Source organism: Oryctolagus cuniculus, chromosome 16 (genome assembly GCF_051225735.1).
Source record: "Oryctolagus cuniculus isolate XC-2025 breed Fujian yellow rabbit chromosome 16, ASM5122573v1, whole genome shotgun sequence".
NCBI lineage: Eukaryota > Metazoa > Chordata > Mammalia > Lagomorpha > Leporidae > Oryctolagus > Oryctolagus cuniculus.
The window spans coordinates 14,324,161-14,343,731 of record NC_142882.1 but is presented as its reverse complement, the minus strand read 5'-3'; the positions used below and the strand labels follow the sequence as shown (position 1 = coordinate 14,343,731).

Genomic DNA, 19,571 nt, shown 5'->3' with positions numbered 1-19,571 from the left:
GGGATTGAATTGAAATCCCCTGGGACGTTTCTAGCTCTACCATTAAGGGTAAGTCCGAATGAGCAGGTGCCAAATTGTACATCTCCTCCCTCTCTTATTCCCACTCTTACATTTAACAGGGATCATTTTTCATAAATCTAAATGCCTAAAAATAATTGTGTGTTAACTAAAGAGTTCAACCAATGGTATTAAGTAGAACAAAAAAAATACTAAAAGGAATAAAATAGTAAGTTGTTCCTTGACAGCCAGGACAAGGGCTGAACAAGTCATTGTTCCTTTTAGTGTCCATTTTGCTTCAACAGGTTTCCTTTTAAGTGATCAGTTAGTTGTCACTGATCAGGGAGAACATATTATATTTGTCCCTTTCAGACTGGCTTATTTCACTCTGCATCCTATTGAATGGGGAAGAGTTGGAAGCATTTCCACTGAGATCTGGCAACAGATGGGAAGGCCCACTCTCACCACTGCTATTCAACATAGTACTGGAAGTTTTAGTCAGAGCCATCAGGCAAGACAAAGAAATTAAAGGGATACAAATTGGGAAGGAAGAAGTCAAATTATCCCTCTTTGCAGACAATATGATTATTTACTTAGGGGATCCAAAGAACTCTACTAAGAGACTATTGGAACTCATAGAAGAGTTTGGCAAAGTAGCAGGGTATAAAATCAATGCACAAAAATCAACAGCCTTTGTATACACAGGCAATGTCATGGCTGAGAAAGAACTGCTAAGATCAATCCCATTCACAATAGCTACAAAAACCATCAAATACCTTGGAATAAACTTAACCAAGGACGTTAAAGATCTCTACGATGAAAATTACAAAACCTTAAAGAAAGAAATAGAAGAGGATACCAAAATATGGAAAAATCTTTCATGCTCATGGATTGAAAGAATCAATATCATCAAAATGTCCATTCTCCGAAAAGTAATTTATAGATTCAATGTGATACCAATAAAAATACCAAAGACATTCTTCACAGATCAGGAAAAAATGATGCTGAAATTCATATGGAGACACAGGAGACCTCGAATAGATAAAGAAATCTTGTACAATAAAAACAAATCCAGAGGCATCACAATACCAGATTTCAGGACATATTACAGGGCAGTTGTAATCAAAACAGCATGGTACTGGTATAGAAACAGATGGATAGACCAATGGAACAGAATAGAAACACCAGAAATCAATCCAAACATCTACAGTCAACTTATATTTGAAAAAAGATCTAAAGCCAATTCCTGGAGCAAGGACACCTATTCAACAAATGGTGCTGGGAAAACTGCATTTCCACATGCAGAAGCATGAAACAAGACCCCTACCTTATACCTTACATAAAAATCCACTCAACATGGATTAAAGACCTCAGTATACAACCAGATAACATCAAATTATTAGAGAACATTGGAGAAACCCTGCAAGATATAGGCACAGGCAAAGACTTCTTGGAAAAGACCTCAGAGTCACAGGCAGTCAAAGAATGAATTAACAGTTGGGATTACATCAAATTGAGAAGTTTCTGTACTGCAAAAGAAACAGGAAAGTGAAGTGCAACTGAAAGAATGGGAAAAAGTATTTGCAAATTATAGAACTGATAAAGGATTAAAAACCAGAATCTACAAAGAGATCAAGAAACTCCACAACTACAAACCAAACAACCCACTTAAGAGATGGGCCAAGGACCTAAATAGATATTTTTCAAAAGTGGAAATCCACGGGCCAGTGCCATGGATCACTTATTTAATCCTCTGCATGCAGTGCTGGAATCATATAAGGGAATCAGGCTCTAGTCCCTGTTGCTCCTCTTCCAGCCAATCTCTCTGCTGTAGTACGGGAAGTCAGTGGAGGATGACCCAAGTGGTTGGGCCCTTGCACCTGCATGGGAGGACAGGAAGAAGCACCTGGCTACTAGCTTTGGATCAGCATAGTTCCGGTCATAATAGGCATTTGACAGGTGAACCAATGAAAGGAAGATCCTTCTCCCCTTCTCTCTCTCTCACTATCTGTCAAATAATAATAATAAAAAAAAGAAAATCCATATAGCCAACAGATAATAATAAGAAATATTATTTTAATTACATTATAATAATACTAATATAATTAATATAATTATAATGGTATTATAATAATTATTATAACATAATAATAATAATAATCCAAATAGCCAACAGATCTCTAGCCATCAGGGAAATGCAAATCAAAACCACAATGAGTTTTCACCTCACCCCAGATAGAATGGCTTACATACAGAAGTCAAATAACAACAGATGCTGGCAAAGATGTGGGGAAAAAGGCACACTAATCCATTGCTGGTGTGAATGTATACTGGTAAAGCCACTATGGAAGACAGTTTGGAGATTCCTCAGAAACCTGAACATAGCCTTACCACATACCCACCCATCCCACTCCTTGGAATTTACCCAAAGGAAATGAAATTGTCAAATAAAAGAGCTGTCTGCACCTCAATGTTTATTGCAGCTCAATTCACAATATCTAAGACATGGAATCAACCTAAATGCCCAGCAACAAAACACTAGATAAAGAAATTCTGGGATATGCACTCTATAGAATATTATGCAGCAGTAAAAAAAGATGAAATATGGTCATTTGCAACAAATTGAAGGATCTGGAAAACATGCTGAGTGAAATAAGCCAGTCTGAAAGGGACAAATATCATATGTTCTCCCTGATCAGTGACAACTAAATGAGCACTTAAAAGGAAACCTGTTGAAGCGAAATGGGCACTATGAAAAACAATGACATGATCAGCCCTTGTCCTAACTGTTGAGGAACAACTTACTATTTTATTCCTTTTAGTGTTTTGTTGTTGTTGTTGTTGTTCTACTTAATATCATTGGTTGAACACTTTAATTAACACACAATTCTTCTTAGGCATTTAAATATATGAAAAAGTGATCTCTGTTAAATCTAAGAGTGGGAGGAGATATACACTTTGGCACCTGCTCATTCGGACTTGCCCTAATGGTTGATCTAGAAATGTGCCAGGGATTCCAATTCAATCCATCAAGGTGGCATGTACCAATGCCATCTCATTAGTCAAAGTGTTCAGTTTAATGTTATAAGTGATCATAATGATAGTATTAAGTGTCAAAAGCAAAGCATAAACAATACTAGTGTATGCTAATAATAACTGAAGAATTAAAAAGGAGATAATGGTCTGACATGGGTAGCAGGATACACAGCAGACTTATAGAATGGCAGCTGTTCTAAACAGCACTCTGTCCTCATAATCAACCCTTAAGACATTTGGCTCTGGCTAAAAAGCCCTTGAGAGTTTCTTAGGTATGGAAAGCCAAGACAGAGTGCCAAAAAAATAACCTAAATGTAAGATCTCTGTGTGTGAGATCCCATCAGAAAGAATGGGCCATTACGGAAGGAGGTACCTTTCTCTGAAGGGAGGAGAGAACTTTCACTTTGACTATGGCCTTCTCCTAATAAGATAGGAGTTTGTGAACTCAAGAGGTTTCAATAGCATCAGCAACTCATGACAAGAGCCTAGGGTGATTACTGATGCCATAAACAAGAGTGTCAATTGTTAAATCAACAACAGGGGTCACTGTGCACTTACTGCCCATGTAGGATCGTTGTTCTTTTTTTTTACATGTATTTAGTAAATACAAATTTCCAAAGTACAGTTTATGGATTACAATGGCTTCCCCCCCCCATAGCTTCCCTCCCTCCTGCAACCCTCCCATCTCCCGCTCCCTCTCCAATTCCATTCACATCAAGATTCATTTTCAATTATCTTTATGTACAGAAGATCAATTTAGTATATATTAAGTAAAGATTTCATCAGTTTGCACCCAGACAGAACATAAAGTGTAAAATACTGTTTGAGTACTAGTTACAGCATTAATTCACATTGCACAATACATTAAGGACAGAGATCCTACAAGAGGGGTAAGTGCACAGTGACTCCTGTTGTTGACTTAACAAATTGACACTCTTGTTTAAGGCGTCAGTAATCTCCCTAGGCTCTAATCATGAGTTGCCAAGGTATGGAAGTCTTTTGAGTTCACCGACTTCGATCTTATTTCAACAAGGTCATAGTCAAAGTGGAAGTTCTCTCCTCCCTTCAGAGAAAGGTACCTCCTTCTTCGATGGCCCGTCCTTTCCACTGGGATATCACTCACAGAGATCTTTCATTTAAGGATTTTTTTTTTGCCAGAGTGTCTTGGCTTTCCATGCCTAAAATACTCTCCTGGGCTCTTCAGCCAGATCCCAATGCCTTAAGGGCTGATTCTGAGGCCAGAGTGCTGTTTAGGACATCTGCCATTCTATGAGTCTGCTGTGTGTCCTGCTTCCCATGTTGGATAATTCTCTCCCTTTTTTATTCTATCAGTTAGTATTCGCAGACACTAGTCTTGTTTGTGTGATCCCTTTGACTCTTAGACCTATCATTATCATCAATTGTGAACTGGAATTGATCACTTGGGCTAGTGAGATGACATTGGCACAAGCCACATTGATGGGATTGTATTAGAATCCCCTGGCACGTTTCTAACTCCACCATTTGGGGAAAGTCAGCTTGAGCATGTCCCAAATTGTACATCTCCTCCCTCTCTTATTCCCACTCTTACATTTAACAGAGATCACTTTTCAGTTAAATTTCAACACCTAAGAATAACTGTGTGTTAATTACAGAGTTCAACCAATAGTATTAAGTAGAACAAAAAAGTTTGAAAAGGGATAAAGTATTAAATACTACATCAACAGTCAGGATAAGGGCTGATCAAGTCACTGTTTCTCATAGTGTCCATTTCACTTCAACAAGTTTCCTTTTTGGTGGTTGGTTAGTTGTCACCGATCAAGGAGAACATATGATATTTGTACATTTGGGTCTTGCTTAATTCATTCAGCATGATGATTTCCAGATTCCTCCATTTTGTTTCAAATGACAGGATTTCATTTTTATTACTGCTGTATAGTATTCTATAGAGTACATGTCTCATAATATCTTTATCCAGTCTACTGTTGATGAGCTTTGGGGTTTATTCCAGGTCTTAGCTATTATGAGTTGATCTGCAATAAACATTAATGTGCAGACAGTCTTGTTTTTTCCAATTTAATTTCCTTTGGGTAAATTCCAAGGAGTGGGATGGCTGGGTCGAACGGTAGGGTTATATTCAGGTTTCTGAGGAATCTCCAGACTAACTTGCATAGTGGCTTGACCAGTTTGCATTCTCACCAACAGTGGGTTAGTGTCCTTTTTTCTCCACATCCTCGCCAGCATCTGTTGTTGGTAGATTTCTGAATGTGAGCCATTCTAACCAGGGTAAGGTGAAGCCTCATTGTGGTTTTGATTTGCCTTTCCCTGATTGCTAGTGATCTTGAACATTTTTTCTTGTGTTTGTTGCCATTTAGATTTCCTCTTTTGAAAAATGTCTATTGAGGTCCTTGTCCCATCTCTTAAGTAGGTTGTTTGTTTTGATCTCTTTGTAGATTCTGGTTATTAACCCTTTATCTGTTGCATAGTTTGCAAATATCTTTTCCCATTCTGTCGGTTGCCTCTTCACTTTCCTGACTCTTTCTTTTGCAGTACAGAAACTTCTCAATTTGATGTAATCCCAAATGTTAATTTTGGCTTTGACTGCCTGTGATTCCAGGGTCTTTTCCAAGAAGTCTTTTCCGGTACCTATATCTTGCAGGGTTTCTCTAATGTTCTCTAATAATTCGATGGTCTTAGGTCGTAGATTTAGATCTTTAATCCCACTCAAAATAGGCACAAAAACCACAAATACCTTGGAATAAACTTAACCAAGGATGTTAAAGATCTCTACGATGAGAATTACAAAATCTTAAGGAAAGAAATAGAGGAGGCTAACAAAACATTGAAAAGTATTTCTTGCTCATGGATTGAAAGAATCGATATCATCAAAATGTCCATTCTCCCAAAAGCAATTTATAGATTCAATGTGATACCAATAAAAATACCAAAGACATTCTTCACATATCTGGAAAAAATGATGCTGAAATTCATATGGAGACACAGGAGACCTCGAATAGCTAAAGAAATCTTGTACAATAAAAACAAATCCAGAGGCATCACAATACCAGATTTCAGGACATACTACAGGGCAGTTGTAATCAAAACAGCATGGTACTGGTATAGAAACAGATGGATAGACCAATGGAACAGAATAGAAACACCAGAAATCAATCCAAACATCTACAATCAACTTATATTTGATCAAGGATCCAAAACCAATCCCTGGAGTAAGGACAGTCTATTCAATAAATGGTGCTGGGAAAACTGGATTTCCACGTGCAGAAGCATGAAGCAAGTTCCCCAACCTACACCTTACACAAAAATCCACTCAACAATCGTTATTTATTAAGATTTTTTGGACAACGTGGCATCCCCACAAGGAACACTGCTTGACCATGCTCCTCCTGTTTCTGGGAAAAAAAAAACACAGTTAAATCACAATGCCAAGAAATATATGTTAAACAATCAATAGCCAGGGCAAACAGAACGTGAAGCATGTTAATTAGATGTCTTAGCAAATAAGAACACTTACATTGTCTGCACATTGATAAATAGAAATTAATTCAGTCTCCAGGATTTTAGGAATAGCAATTTAATATAAAATAACATTGCTGTTATAGCCTTGATGCACATCCAAGGTTTGATTTACACCATGATTTACTTTACTCAATTTAAAATTTTTCCCTAAACTCCATTACTAACTCTGAGAGGGAGAGAAAAAGAAGGTTAGTGATAGAGACAAAGAGAAATCCTATTCAATGCCTCACACCTCCTCAACCCCAGTGCTTTTTCCTGGATCGAGGCTACAACCAACAACAGGGAGTCAGACCCAAGAATTTTACATGGATGGCCAGGACAAAGTTACATGAAGATTCACCACTTCCTCCAGGGCCCTAGGAATCAGTAGCCCAGGTCAGGAGCAAAAACCAGAGCCAGAAACTGATGCCATTCTCTCAGATCACTAGGCTAAACACACAACCCACCAGTTGTATTTAAAGGAAAAATCAATTTCATTTCCTTCATATATCTTAAATGCCACTTCAGTCTGGATTATCGGTCCTAAACTCTGAATATGTGACAGCAAAGCAAGTGGAAATCTTCAGAATCCCTTAGAACTTGCTCTTTTCTTTAAGTCTTTCAAAGAATTCTTTTCAGGCCTTATGAGAATAATGTAGCACTTGGGGAGGAAGATGCAGCCCAGGAGCCCTGCACTGGAGGCAAAGATGGAGAAGACCTCCACAGCCACCATGACCTTCCCCTTGGTGCTGTGGTAGACAGGCAGGAAGGTCACCCAGACACTGCAGAACACCAGCATGCTGAAGGTCAGGAACTTGGCTTCATTGAATGTGTCAGGCAGGTTCCTGGCTAGGAAAGCCAAGGTGAAGCTCGCCAGGGCCAAGGAGCCCAGGTAGCCCAGGACACAGTAGAAGGCAGTGACTGAGCCCTTGTTGCACACCAGGATGATGTGGCCATGCTCAGAGTGTGCATCTAACTCAGTGAAGGGAGGAGAGATTCCCAGCCAGATGCCACAGACAGCCAGTTGGATCAGGAAGCAGATGGGAATGAGGGAGTTAGAAGCTTCTGATACCAGCAGTTGCCTGATAGTTCTTCCAGGTTTTGTAAACTTGAAGGCCAGAATCACAGTGATGGTCTTGGCCAGCACAGTGGAAACAGCCACTGTGAACACAAGTCCAAATGCTATTTGTTGCAGGAGGCAGGTGGCTGTGTTGGGACGGCCAAGGAAGAGTAAGGAGCAGAGGAAGCACAGGAGGAGGGCAATGAGCAGGATGTAGCTGAGGGTCCTCTTATTGGCCTTGATGATGGGAGTGTCTCGGTGCTTCACAAAGACCCAAAGGACCACAGCTGTGAGTACTGAGAAGCACAGAGCCATGCAGGCCAGAGCCATCCCCAGGGATTCCTCAAAGGCTAAGAAGGTCACCAGCTTGGGGAGGCAGTGGTTTCTCTCCATTTTTGGTTACTCGTGATCTGCACATGGGGTGCACTGCTCTGCATCTGAGGAAAAAGAGAGACTCAGGATTGATACTTAATTGCTGCCTTTTTCTGTCCAGGAAAGGCGTCACTTTTGCACTGCCACTTTGAGAACAAACTGCTCTATCATATACCAAGATGCACTAGGGTAACTCTGCATTCCCAATCCAGGGAGAATGCTCTCTTCCTAGAATCAGTAGGTGCTCCTAGCTTTTGTCTCAGAGACAATCTGGACACACACAAGCACCTATGTGATGAGCTACGAATTCCCATATGATGGTAATTTATTTTTGTTTCTTGTTTCATATACTTAGTGGGTGTTGCACATCACTCTGATAAATTATTTGTTATAATCTTTATACCTGATAAGTCTATTCTTTCTCTGAAGTGTGAAAAATTAAGTGCTTTCTACTGCTGCATTAATGGTCATTGAATTATTATTTTTGAGCAATAAAAACTATTTTTGGGCCGGTGATGTGGCTCAGCAAGTTAATGCCCTGGCCAGCACCCCATACAGGTGCCGGTTCCAGTCCCAGCTGCCCCTTGATCCAGCTCTCTGCTATGGTCTGGGGTAGCAGTAGAAGATGACCCAAGTCCTTGGGCCCCACACCTGCCATGGGAGACCTGGTAGAAACTCCTGGCCCCTGGCTTCAGGTCAGTGCAGCTCTGGCCATTGCAGCCATCTGGGGAGTGAACCAGCAGATGTAAGACTTCTTTCTCTGTCTCTACTTGACCCTGTAACTCTGTCTTTCAAATAAATAAAATAAATCTTTTAAAAAGTATTATCTGCTCAGTATTTTGAATAATGGAAGCATTTTCTAATTAGTGTATGTCTACTTTACATAATTTGATATATTTGGCTTTCATAGGTAATTCCTTAAATGTTTATCTTGTGCAAAGACCCTTTTTAATGATGCCAATCTGCATCCTTTATGATTATATATTGTCTTCATATTTCACACTGCATAATGCTAAATATGGTTCAAGAGTAATAAAACATTTCTGTATCAACTTGCACCGTCCCTGTACATTGCATTTATGCATGAAAATACATGGATTTGCTCATCTAAGGAAGCATAACTAAGCTTGATGGTGATGCTTTTTACATGTATTGTCTAGATTTAAGCACAGCCCATTGGAAGAGCTCAGATTAGGACTGCCTCTCTCAGAATTGGAGGGTAAAATAAGATGTCTTGTCAAATCAATAGCACAATTAAGCCCAAAAGGATGAGCGCCACCAAAAACCGGTCTACACATAATGTGGTAGACATAGCAATCATAAAATGGATGTATGGAGATAACAAGTGAATGTTTGTATTCATAGCAATGGTTCACTACAATCTCATTACAAATATTGTTGGTTTTTTCATTTTTTGTTTTGTTTTTGTTTTTTTTTTAACTTTTAATTAATAAATATAAATTTCCAAAGTACAACTTTTGGATTACAGTGGCTTTTTCCCCCTATAACTACTCCCTCTCACCTGCAACCCTCCCATCCCCCACCTCCCACTCTCTCTCCCATCACATTCCCAATCACAATTCACTTTGGGTTATTTATTCTTATTTTAAATTTTTATCAATGTAAAGAGAACAGATTTCATATATTTTATAGAAACGACTCTAAGATGGTAACCATACTTCCCTCCTTCCTTCCCTCCCAGAATACTCCTCCTTCCTTCCTTCCTTTCTTGTTTTAATTTTTACAATAATACAAATTCAGTTGCTTTATAACCACAGACTTAATGCACCATTAGCCATAATATTCAAGAAGTAAAATGTAGAAACAGCACACTGTTCCACAGGGGTATAAAAAAGAGCTAAAAACATAATGAAATCCTAATATGTCAGTTTCATTCTTAAGCAATGCTTTTTTGTAGTCTATATTAACTACTAAATATCAGAGAAAACATATGATGATATTTATCTTTTGGGGACTGGATTATTTCACTGAGCATAATGGCTTCCAGTTGCATCACTGTTGTTGCAAATGGCAGGATTTCATTCCTTTTTTTTTTTTTTTTTTGACAGGCAGAGTGGACAGTGAGAGAGACAGAGAGAAAGGTCTTCCTTTGCCATTGGTTCACCCTCCAATGGCCACTGCAGCCAGCGCACTGCGGCCGGCGCACCGCGCTGATCCGATGGCAGGAGCCAGGAGCCAGGTGCTTTTCCTGGTCTCCCATGGGGTGCAGGGCCCAAGCACCTGGGCCATCCTCCACTGCACTCCCTGGCCACAGCAGAGAGCTGGCCTGGAAGAGGGGCAACCGGGACAGAATCCGGTGCCCCAACCGGGACTAGAACCCAGTGTGCCGGCGCTGCTAGGTGGAGGATTAGCCTAGTGAGCCGCGGCACCGGCCTGATTTCATTCCTTTTTTTGGCTGAGTAGTATAATTATGACAGTAGAAATATCAGTAGAAATGGATACGGTTTCTACCTGTCTGATTGGAAATGTCTCTGTCTGTGCAAAAAGTGCAAGTATAGCAGCAGACAGGTCTTCCTTCCTGTGGCACTTTCCTGAATCCTGGGCCACAGCTCTGGCTACACACAGATTGAGGAGTCTGAAAGGAAAAAGTAGAAACATTCATCTTGATTATTGGCCACATTGATAGAATTTCAATGCTTAACCCCTCACAACAGAAAATGTGACCTTCAGTTGAAGGTCACCACTGTGTCTCCTCTTATGCCTGCCAAGTCATCATTACCTAGGCAGCTAATGTGGAGCTTCTGTGGTCATATTGTACTTTATCAACATGTAGCAAATATTACAAATGCAGTTAATCACTTTTATTTCACACATCACCCGCTAACATCCTCTGCCATTTATCTCTTATTGAACTACTATATCCAAAATATGTTTAATGTGGGTTTCTATGTGGCAATGATTCTGAAAACTAGAATGTCTGAGAAAAAATTGACCATGAACTCATACTTAGTTGATTAGAATATTTTATATCACAGATAAAAGAAACAAAAGACATGATACGGAGGCACACCACTGAGAGTAACTATGAAAAATTCAGGTCAACATAGAAATGTTTAGAATGTGTTACGAAACAATAATTGTGTTTAGTACATTTCTGATATTTTCCATTCAGGCAGGCCATTAATTTTAGAGATAAACACATCACTTGGGTGCAATGCATTGTTGTTATATTTGGTCATGCAGAAAATATCATATTTTGGAAACATGACAAATTATTGTCAATATCTCAAGATGTTATGTAGAATAAATTGTGGAAGACTGAGTAGCATGTGAAATGAAAAAAGGAAATGCTATCTACAAAGAGGCGAATGATAAGTCAACCCATAATCCACTGTGTTCATCATGCATCACAACATAAAGACCCTCACCATATGAGATTAAGGTCTTCAGAATATATAGATATATTTAGGATTTATGTGTCTATACACTAATCTCTCTATTTCTTTTCATTTATAGCCTTCATTCTATTCACTAAACATCTACAAAATATATGTGTTCAAATTCAAAAAATAAATCAGGGGCTGGTGCTGTGGCACATTAGGTTAATCCTCCACCTTTGGTACCGGCATCCCCTATGGTCACTAGTTCTAGTCCTGGCTGTTCTTCTTCCAATACAGCTCTCTGATGTGGCCTGGGAAAGCAGTAGAAGATGGCCCAAGTCCTTGGACCCCTTTACCCATATGGGAGACTGGATGGAAGCACCTGGCTCCTGGCTTCAGATCAGCACAGCACGGCCATTGCAGCCATTTGGGGAGTGAACCACTGGACGGAAGACATTTCTCTCTGTCTCTCCCTCTCACTGTCTATAACTCTACCTCTCAAATAAATAAAATTTTTAAAAAATTCAAAATAAATCAGTAGATTATTCCAAGTTGCACATTCATTCAACATGCATTACCTAAGACTATATAAGGATTACCTCTCTATATATATAAGAATACAATAATATATATTACCTATATACAGGATAACCTACATATATTTATATATATATATATATATAGGATTACCTATATATATATAATATGTAAGGATTATGTATATATTATAAGGATTGTAATATATATATTATAAGGATTATAATATATATATAATAAGGATTATATATATATATATGTATATATAAGAACATGTAAGGATTAGCTACATATATAAGTATTACCATGTATTTGGAAACCATGATGTGAACTGAGACTCTGATGCTTACATAAAGGCTTCATAATTAATCTACTCCCAAGATTCTACTCAGACCTCTATGTAGGCCTGTGGTATTGAAAGGGATCCATACCTCTTTAAACGCAATAGGCCATTCTATCATCTCTTCATTGATGACCAAGGCTGGATCACGTGAACTCTTAGAGAAAAACTTTCCAATGTTGACCATCAACCCAAGACCCACAGGAAAATTCACAATATTCTGGATATCATATTGTACCACATCGTGCCTTGTTTCATGGAAAGATATGTCACTTCCAGCACTGTTCCTAAACTGGATTTTCTTCAGGAGTGGGTGAAGCTAGAGGACAAACATAATTGTAAGATGTACAGCATTCAAGTTTAGGTGCTAGAGATGGGATTAAAATGGTGGAGAAGGGAGGGTGATGGCTGCTGTAGTCTAGGAGAACATAGTTTAAGAAAAAGTAGAAGGACTGCAGGCTCAGGGAAGTGTTAGGAAGAAAACAGCAGAGGAAATTCTACACAAATTGGAGGGACACAGTGGACCTATGTGGAGGGTAAGGACATGCACAACTCAGGACCCCAGCAGCTGAGAGCCTCTGCACCAGTGTTGGAGAGTGAGGTGAGACCAATCCGCTGGAGACCAAGCCACTGGTGAAAAGCTGCAGGAAGAGCTTAGAGGGAATCCAGCTTGGAGTCCCATGGGGGATAGTGTACCTGACAAACTACAGGAAAATAAACAAAGTAGGGGGCATGTTTTCTCTCTCTCCAATTACCCTGCAACTGTGTCCTGTAACAAGCTGATAGAGAACAGGCATAACCTTGGACATACATAACAGCTGCACCAGCAAACAGCCAAGCAGAGACTCCTGAGTCTGGTGAGGACAGGGGGCTGAGTGCTTGTGACTGTGGGAGGCTTGTGTGCAGGATTGTGTTGTGTTCTTACCTGAGCTTCTTCTAGAGTTCAACAAAGTAATCTTAAAAGTCACATTATTAATGCTTTTAAAATTTGACATAAGCCTATTTTTTTTAGATACACATTTTTCTAAAACTGAAGATTTCCAGCAGTCCCTGTTGATCCAAAACAAGACAAACATATAAGAGGACTCAGCCTGTGGCTGAGACTTTGGGCACTCACTGCTGGAGGTGCCATATGATCAGGGCTCCCTGGTGAGCTGGCCAGGGACATTGCTGGAGAATCTGAGCTTACACTGTGGACTGCACAGATCCTCTGTGTGGTCCTTATGGCAGAGCAAACAAATAATATACACACTGGAGCTAGCACCCAGTAACTGGTCTCCTTTGAGTAGAGGAGCTCAGCTGAGTCTACACCAACAGACATAAACAAACCTATCTGATCAAAAAAAAAAAAAAAAAGAGAAAGAGATAGAGATTTACTATGCCAAACCTGGGTGTGTCACCTCAGATACAAACCTCACCCTGGAGCACTGAAAAGAGCTTCCTGGACATATCTACCACAAAGCTCTAGGGATGCCCTGAAAGCAGACATTCCATTAATCCACACATAGTCCAAAGATGAAAGCCACCACAGTGATAAATCACAGAAACCAACTAGTATCTCCACAAATGATGATCAACAAATGCACCAGTTCAAGAAACAGAATAAGGAAGACACTATGATGGCCACAAAAGTACACAACACTTCAATACTAGATTGTGAAGACAATGAGATTGAAGAAATCCAAGAAATGGAATTCAAGTTACAGGTTATTGAGTGGTGTACATGCACTAAGCAGTCACTTCTCAGGCTCATAATCCTCAGGGATTCTTCTTAGGAGAGACTTAGTTGGGTTTGGGTGGTCACCATGTCATGGGTTCATGTGAGGGGAACTATTCAATCATTGCCTGAAGAAATGATGGGAAGTGATTTAATACAAACAGTAAATTATATTAGCTGGCTTAGGCATGCACTCTGCTGTATCCATGACCAGGAAGGAGGTTTAGTTGGGGCTTTAGGGAAGGTAAGCTTTGCACTTAAACATGGGTCTGTCATGGATGGGTGTGCTAAAGGATAATTTTAATGATGGTAACCAGTTGTGTTCTTACCTGAGCTTCTTCTAGGGTTCAACAAAGTAAACTTAAAAGTCAGAATATTAATGCTTTTAAAATTTGACATAAGTCTAGTTTTTTAAAGATATACATTTTTCTAAAATTGAAGATTTCTAGCAGTCCTTGTAGATCCAAAATAAGACAAACACATGAGTTATATGTGTTAAATTATCTATACTTAGAATTTTATATCTCACTAATGCTTAAAATTGATACCATGTGGGTTTCTCTCCACTCAGCTCTCCTATAGAAACTTAGTTGAGAATTTGATTAACTTTTTAAACCTTATCTGGCAGTATATGACAAAAACCATGGAGTTCTACTTCAGTAAAAAAAAAGTGCAAATATATTAGGGCTTCATGCCTGTCCTGTTCTGGAGGAGGTTTACCTGCCAAGGGAGAAGCTTAGGTTGAGCTGCATCTCCTGGAGATCCCATTTCTACTTTCTCTAGAAACATCTTATGGAGGGCATGGGCCACTGCATACACAGCATTGTAGATGAAATAGCTAGAGTCAGATAAGAGTCATTATGTCGGTGTCTCCTGGGGAAAACTCTAAGGAAGTGTTTGGTGGGCAGTCTCCTATTTCTCCACATAGCGACCCAGAAGGTAGGCAGGTGAAAATGTGAAACCAGAGTTTAGTGAAGTAAAAATCTTCTGGGTAGTGGGAAGGGTCCACTGTCTTGAGAAAATGTTTGAGGCCTGGGATTTCCCCCTTGTGTGGTGAAAATGAGAAGCCTCCATGGAAAGAGTGCAGTACACGCTATGTCTCATGCACAATGATGTTCCACTTTGCTACCATGATCCACACCTTGCCCACGGTTAAAAAGTATCCTCCTTCAAAGTCCACATTGATGAGGCTCCTTACTTCACCATAGAGTATGTGCACATTTGCAGAAGAAAGGCTGATCCCAGTCATGAAAGTGATATCAGTGGAGGCATACAGTCTCTTAGTGGCAGGGAGCTTTTGTGTGAAGGCCACACAGAGACCTTTCTTTACCATCTCTGCCTCAAAGTACCGAAGGAACTGCTCTCCTTTCATATCATCAGATACAAAGAGCGCCACCCAAGTCCAGCCAAAATGCAGCAACAAGGAGATCATTCCATGGACCACAGTGCTGTCACTGGTGGCCATCTGATAGAGTGAGGGAAACTGGTCTTTATCACTTAGCAGAGGATCAAAAGGGCCATAGGTGATCTGAAAGCCAAAGTAGTCATGACTGTGAATTATCTTTGTTGGGGTAAGGCTGAGATATTCTCTCCAAGGGAGGCCTTTGAGGAGAATGTTACTGGGTAAAAAGAAAGATTGCTCTAGAGATAGCTGAATTCTGTTATTCTGCACACAGAGAACACCATGCTTCTCATGCCCTTAGCCTTTGGAAGAAAGGTGATAGCATGAAAATATGTCATATCCCTATTTTCTCTTCATGTCCTGCAGTGCAAACTGGGAAGGCATCAATTCTGAATGCAATACCACCAAGATAATATCCTGCTCTCTCTCACCCAAATGTGGGATAGAACCCATGTGGCATGTAAACCATGACAAAGTTTGTATGGATCTCCTGATACACTGGATTTCATTTCTTTTCACAACATCACATAACTTGTCATGAAAATCACAATTACTCACTCTGATTTTTGGTGAAATATTTTTTCCAGCTTAGAATCCTCTTATGTGACTGAAGTCTTTTTTTTTTTTTTTTGGCAGTAATGGGCCTGTATTGCTGATGGTGTGTACTGGGTCTTACATAAATCACTGATTTGCTAATGCAGATCCTGGGAGGCAGCTGTAATGTCTTGATTAATTGAAATAGTTAACCCTCATGGAAGACCTGAACAGAATTCCTATACCCGGGGCCTACAATTGCCAGACTCCCAGCACATTAGTGAGTGTACCAATGAATGGAAGACCTCTGTTATGTCTCTTTCTGCCTCTCAAACCAAAATGTTAGGAAAAACCATCTGTGATGTCAGGAATTGTAAATAGAACACTCAGTGAGATTCTTCTGAAGGAATCTTTCAGTGCAGGTGAGTGAGGGAGGTTTGGATGATGGAGTCCAGGAACACCCATTTCACTGGAACTGAGCCTCGAACACTCTTAGCAAACTTAGGGAAGGCATGGTCCTCTGTGATGTCCCAAAGGAAAAGCAAATGTCCAGGTTTTTAAATACCCACATCTACATTATCACCTGTGGATGCCACCTTGGACAGTACACTTCTTGGTGACGTGAAAATTTCCTTTGAAATACTGAGCTGTGAATACAATGAAGTCAATAAATCCAATGGTAGGGATGGATATATTGGCCCTAGGTAGGAATCTGAGTGGAGACCCTCAGCATTCACTGCCCCTTCCCTTTCTTCCTACCTCCTTCCTTCTGTTAATAATTCCACAGGCCAGGGTTTTCCCACTTAAAATCATGGTGGGATACATATTCTTGGCTTCTTTTTTTTTGGTTTTAGTATTGGATTTCTTTTTTTTAACTTTTATTTAATGAATATAAATTTCCAAAGTACAGCTTATGGATTACAATGGCTTCCCCCCCATAACGTCCCTCCCACCCGCAACCCTCCCCTTTCCCACTCCCTCTCCCCTTTCATTCACATCAAGGTTCATCTTCGATTCTCTTTATATACAGAAAATCAGCTTAGCATATATTAAGTAAAGATTTCAACAGTTTGCTCCCACACAGAAACATAAAGTGAAAAATACTGTTTGAGTACTAGTTATAGCATTAAATCTCAATGTACAGCACACTAAGGCAAAGATCCTACATGAGGAGTAAGTGCACAGTGACTCCTGTTGTTGACTTAACAAATTGACACTCTTGTTTATGGCCTCAGTAATCACCCTAGGCTCTTGTCATGAGCTGCCAAGGCTATGGAAGCCCCCTGATTTCACTGACTGATCATATTTAGACAAGGCCATGGTCAAAGTGGAAGTTCTCTCCTCCCTTCAGAGAAAGGTACCTCCTTCTTTGATGACCCATTCTTTCCACTGGGATCTCACTTGCGGAGATCTTTCATTTACGTTCCCCCCCTCCCCCAGAGTGTCTTGGCTTTCCATGCCTAAAATACTCTCATGGGCATTTCAGCCAGTTCTGCATGCCTTAAGGGCTGATTCTGAGGCCAGAGTGCTGTTTAGGACATCTGCCATTCTATGGGTCTGCTGTGTATCTCACTTCCCATGTTGGATCATTCTCTCCCTTTTTTATTCTATCAGCTAGTATTTTCAGACACTAGTCTTGTTAATGTGATCCCTTTGGTTCTTAGTCCTATCATTATGATCAATTGTGAACAGAAATTGATCACTGGGACTAGTGAGATGGCATTGGTACATGCCACCTTGATGGGATTGAATTGGAATCCCCTGGTATGTTTCTAACTCTACCGTTTGAGGTAAGTCAGCTTGAGCATGTCCCAAATTGCACATCTCTTCCCTCTCTTATTCTTGGTTTCTACATTGCCTTTTCAACACAGATGAGAGAATGGTGTTAGGAAAAACTTAAACATTCTTCTCTGAAATTCAGAACACACATACCTGTGGGGTTTTGTAGAGCTCCAAAAGGGTTCCAATTTCAGCAGAAAATGTTGCTGTGGTTCCTGCAATGATGGCGACTGATTTGTCTTGTTTTTTGCAGTTGTAGTTAGGGACAAATATACCCTGTCCTGAGAGCCAGTGCAGAGTGCTCCACAAGGTGAACTGATCACTGGGAAAACCATTGTAGAATTGGTAACCTAGGGACATGTTTGGTAATAAGCAGGGATTCTTATTGATCTCCTGGATGGCAAAGTGAAAGGCCAGGACATGTTGGTAGTTCTTCCACAACCACCTATGAAGAGGGTCAGATTCATGGAAAGGAGTGAGTTCTTCAGTGCAGATGTGGGAAAGAAGCAAACTGCCTATGCAAACACTTCTCTTCATGAACTTTTTAGACAAGCCTTGATGTACCTCAATATGGAATCTGAATCTTACTCAGAGACAGAAATCAAGATGCAATTTTTGTTTTCTGTTAGTTCTGAAAGAGTTTAAATGCAACTGATTTGCCAATTGTTTAAATATTATCCCCTCTAAACGCATTCACCTGAATTAAATTTTCATGTTCCATTTCTGCAATTTTCTGCTCTGATGTATCAAATCTTGTAAAAGAAGCGTCATTAAATTATATTTACTTTGAAGCCGGCACCGCGGCTCACTAGGCTAATCCTCCCCCTTGCGGCACCAGCACACCAGGTTCTAGTCCCGGTCGGGGCACCGAATTCTATCCCGGTTGCCCCTCTTCCAGGCCAGCTCTCAGCTGTGGCCAGGGAGTGCAGTGGAGGATGGCCCAAGTACTTGGGCCCTGCACCCCATGGGAGACCAGGATAAGTACCTGGCTCCTGCCATCAGATCAGCGCAGTGCACCGGCCGCAGCACACAGGCTGCGGCGGCCTTTGGAGGGTGAACCAATGGCAAAGGAAGACCTTTCTCTCTGTCTCTCATACTCACTGTCCACTCTGCCTGTCAAAAAAAAATTTTAAAAAATAAAAATAAAAAATAAAAAAAATATATTTACTTTGGAGGCCGGCACTGTGGTGTAGTGAGTGGAGCCGCTGCCTATAGTGCTGACATTCCATATGGGTGCCAGTTCAAGTCCCAGCTGCTCCTCTTCCAACCCAGCTCTCTGCTATGGCCTGCAAAGGCAGTGGAGGATGACCCAAGTCCTTGGGCCCTGGCACCCATGTGGGAGACCCAGAGGAATCTCCTGTCTCCTGAATTCAGCTGAGCACAGCTCTGGCCTTTGCAGCCAGTTGAGGAGTGAACCAGCAGCTGGAAGACCTCTCTCACTCTCTCTCTGCCTCTCCTTTTCTCTCTGTGTAACTCTGGTTTTCAAATAAATAAATTAATATTTTAAAATTATATTTATTTTGAAAATAAGCATTTGATTTGGGATTTCTTCTTTTTCCTGTTTTATTATTAATATGAAGAGAACTGATTTTGTGTATTTCAAAGAAACAATTCTAAGAATATGACACTTCCCTTCCTGCCTCTTCCTTTATTTCTTTCTTTTGTACTTTTAAACAACAAACTTTCAACTCACTTTATAATCACTAAATATAGTGATTATTTATATTTATAATTCAACAAGTAAAAATAATAGATTTAGGGCTTCTAAGTAATAAGAACTCAAATTATATCACTTTGTTGTCCTTTCTCCTCTTCACTGAACTTTCTTAACATTTCACATTGAACATTCTTTTCCTTTTTTTGTGAAAAAATATGAATTCCTGAAAATTGCTCTGAACTTTCTCTAATTTATACATTTCATCCATAATTTCATTCATATGAAAAATCTCACTTCTTAATAA

The 19,571-nt window shown here is 40.0% G+C and overlaps 1 pseudogene; it reads right to left on the bottom strand.

The window, feature by feature from the left end:
- Positions 1-7,111: 7,111 nt before the first annotated feature.
- The window catches only part of LOC149121519 (vomeronasal type-2 receptor 116-like), a 56,028-nt pseudogene continuing 43,568 nt past the window's right edge, over positions 7,112-19,571 (bottom strand).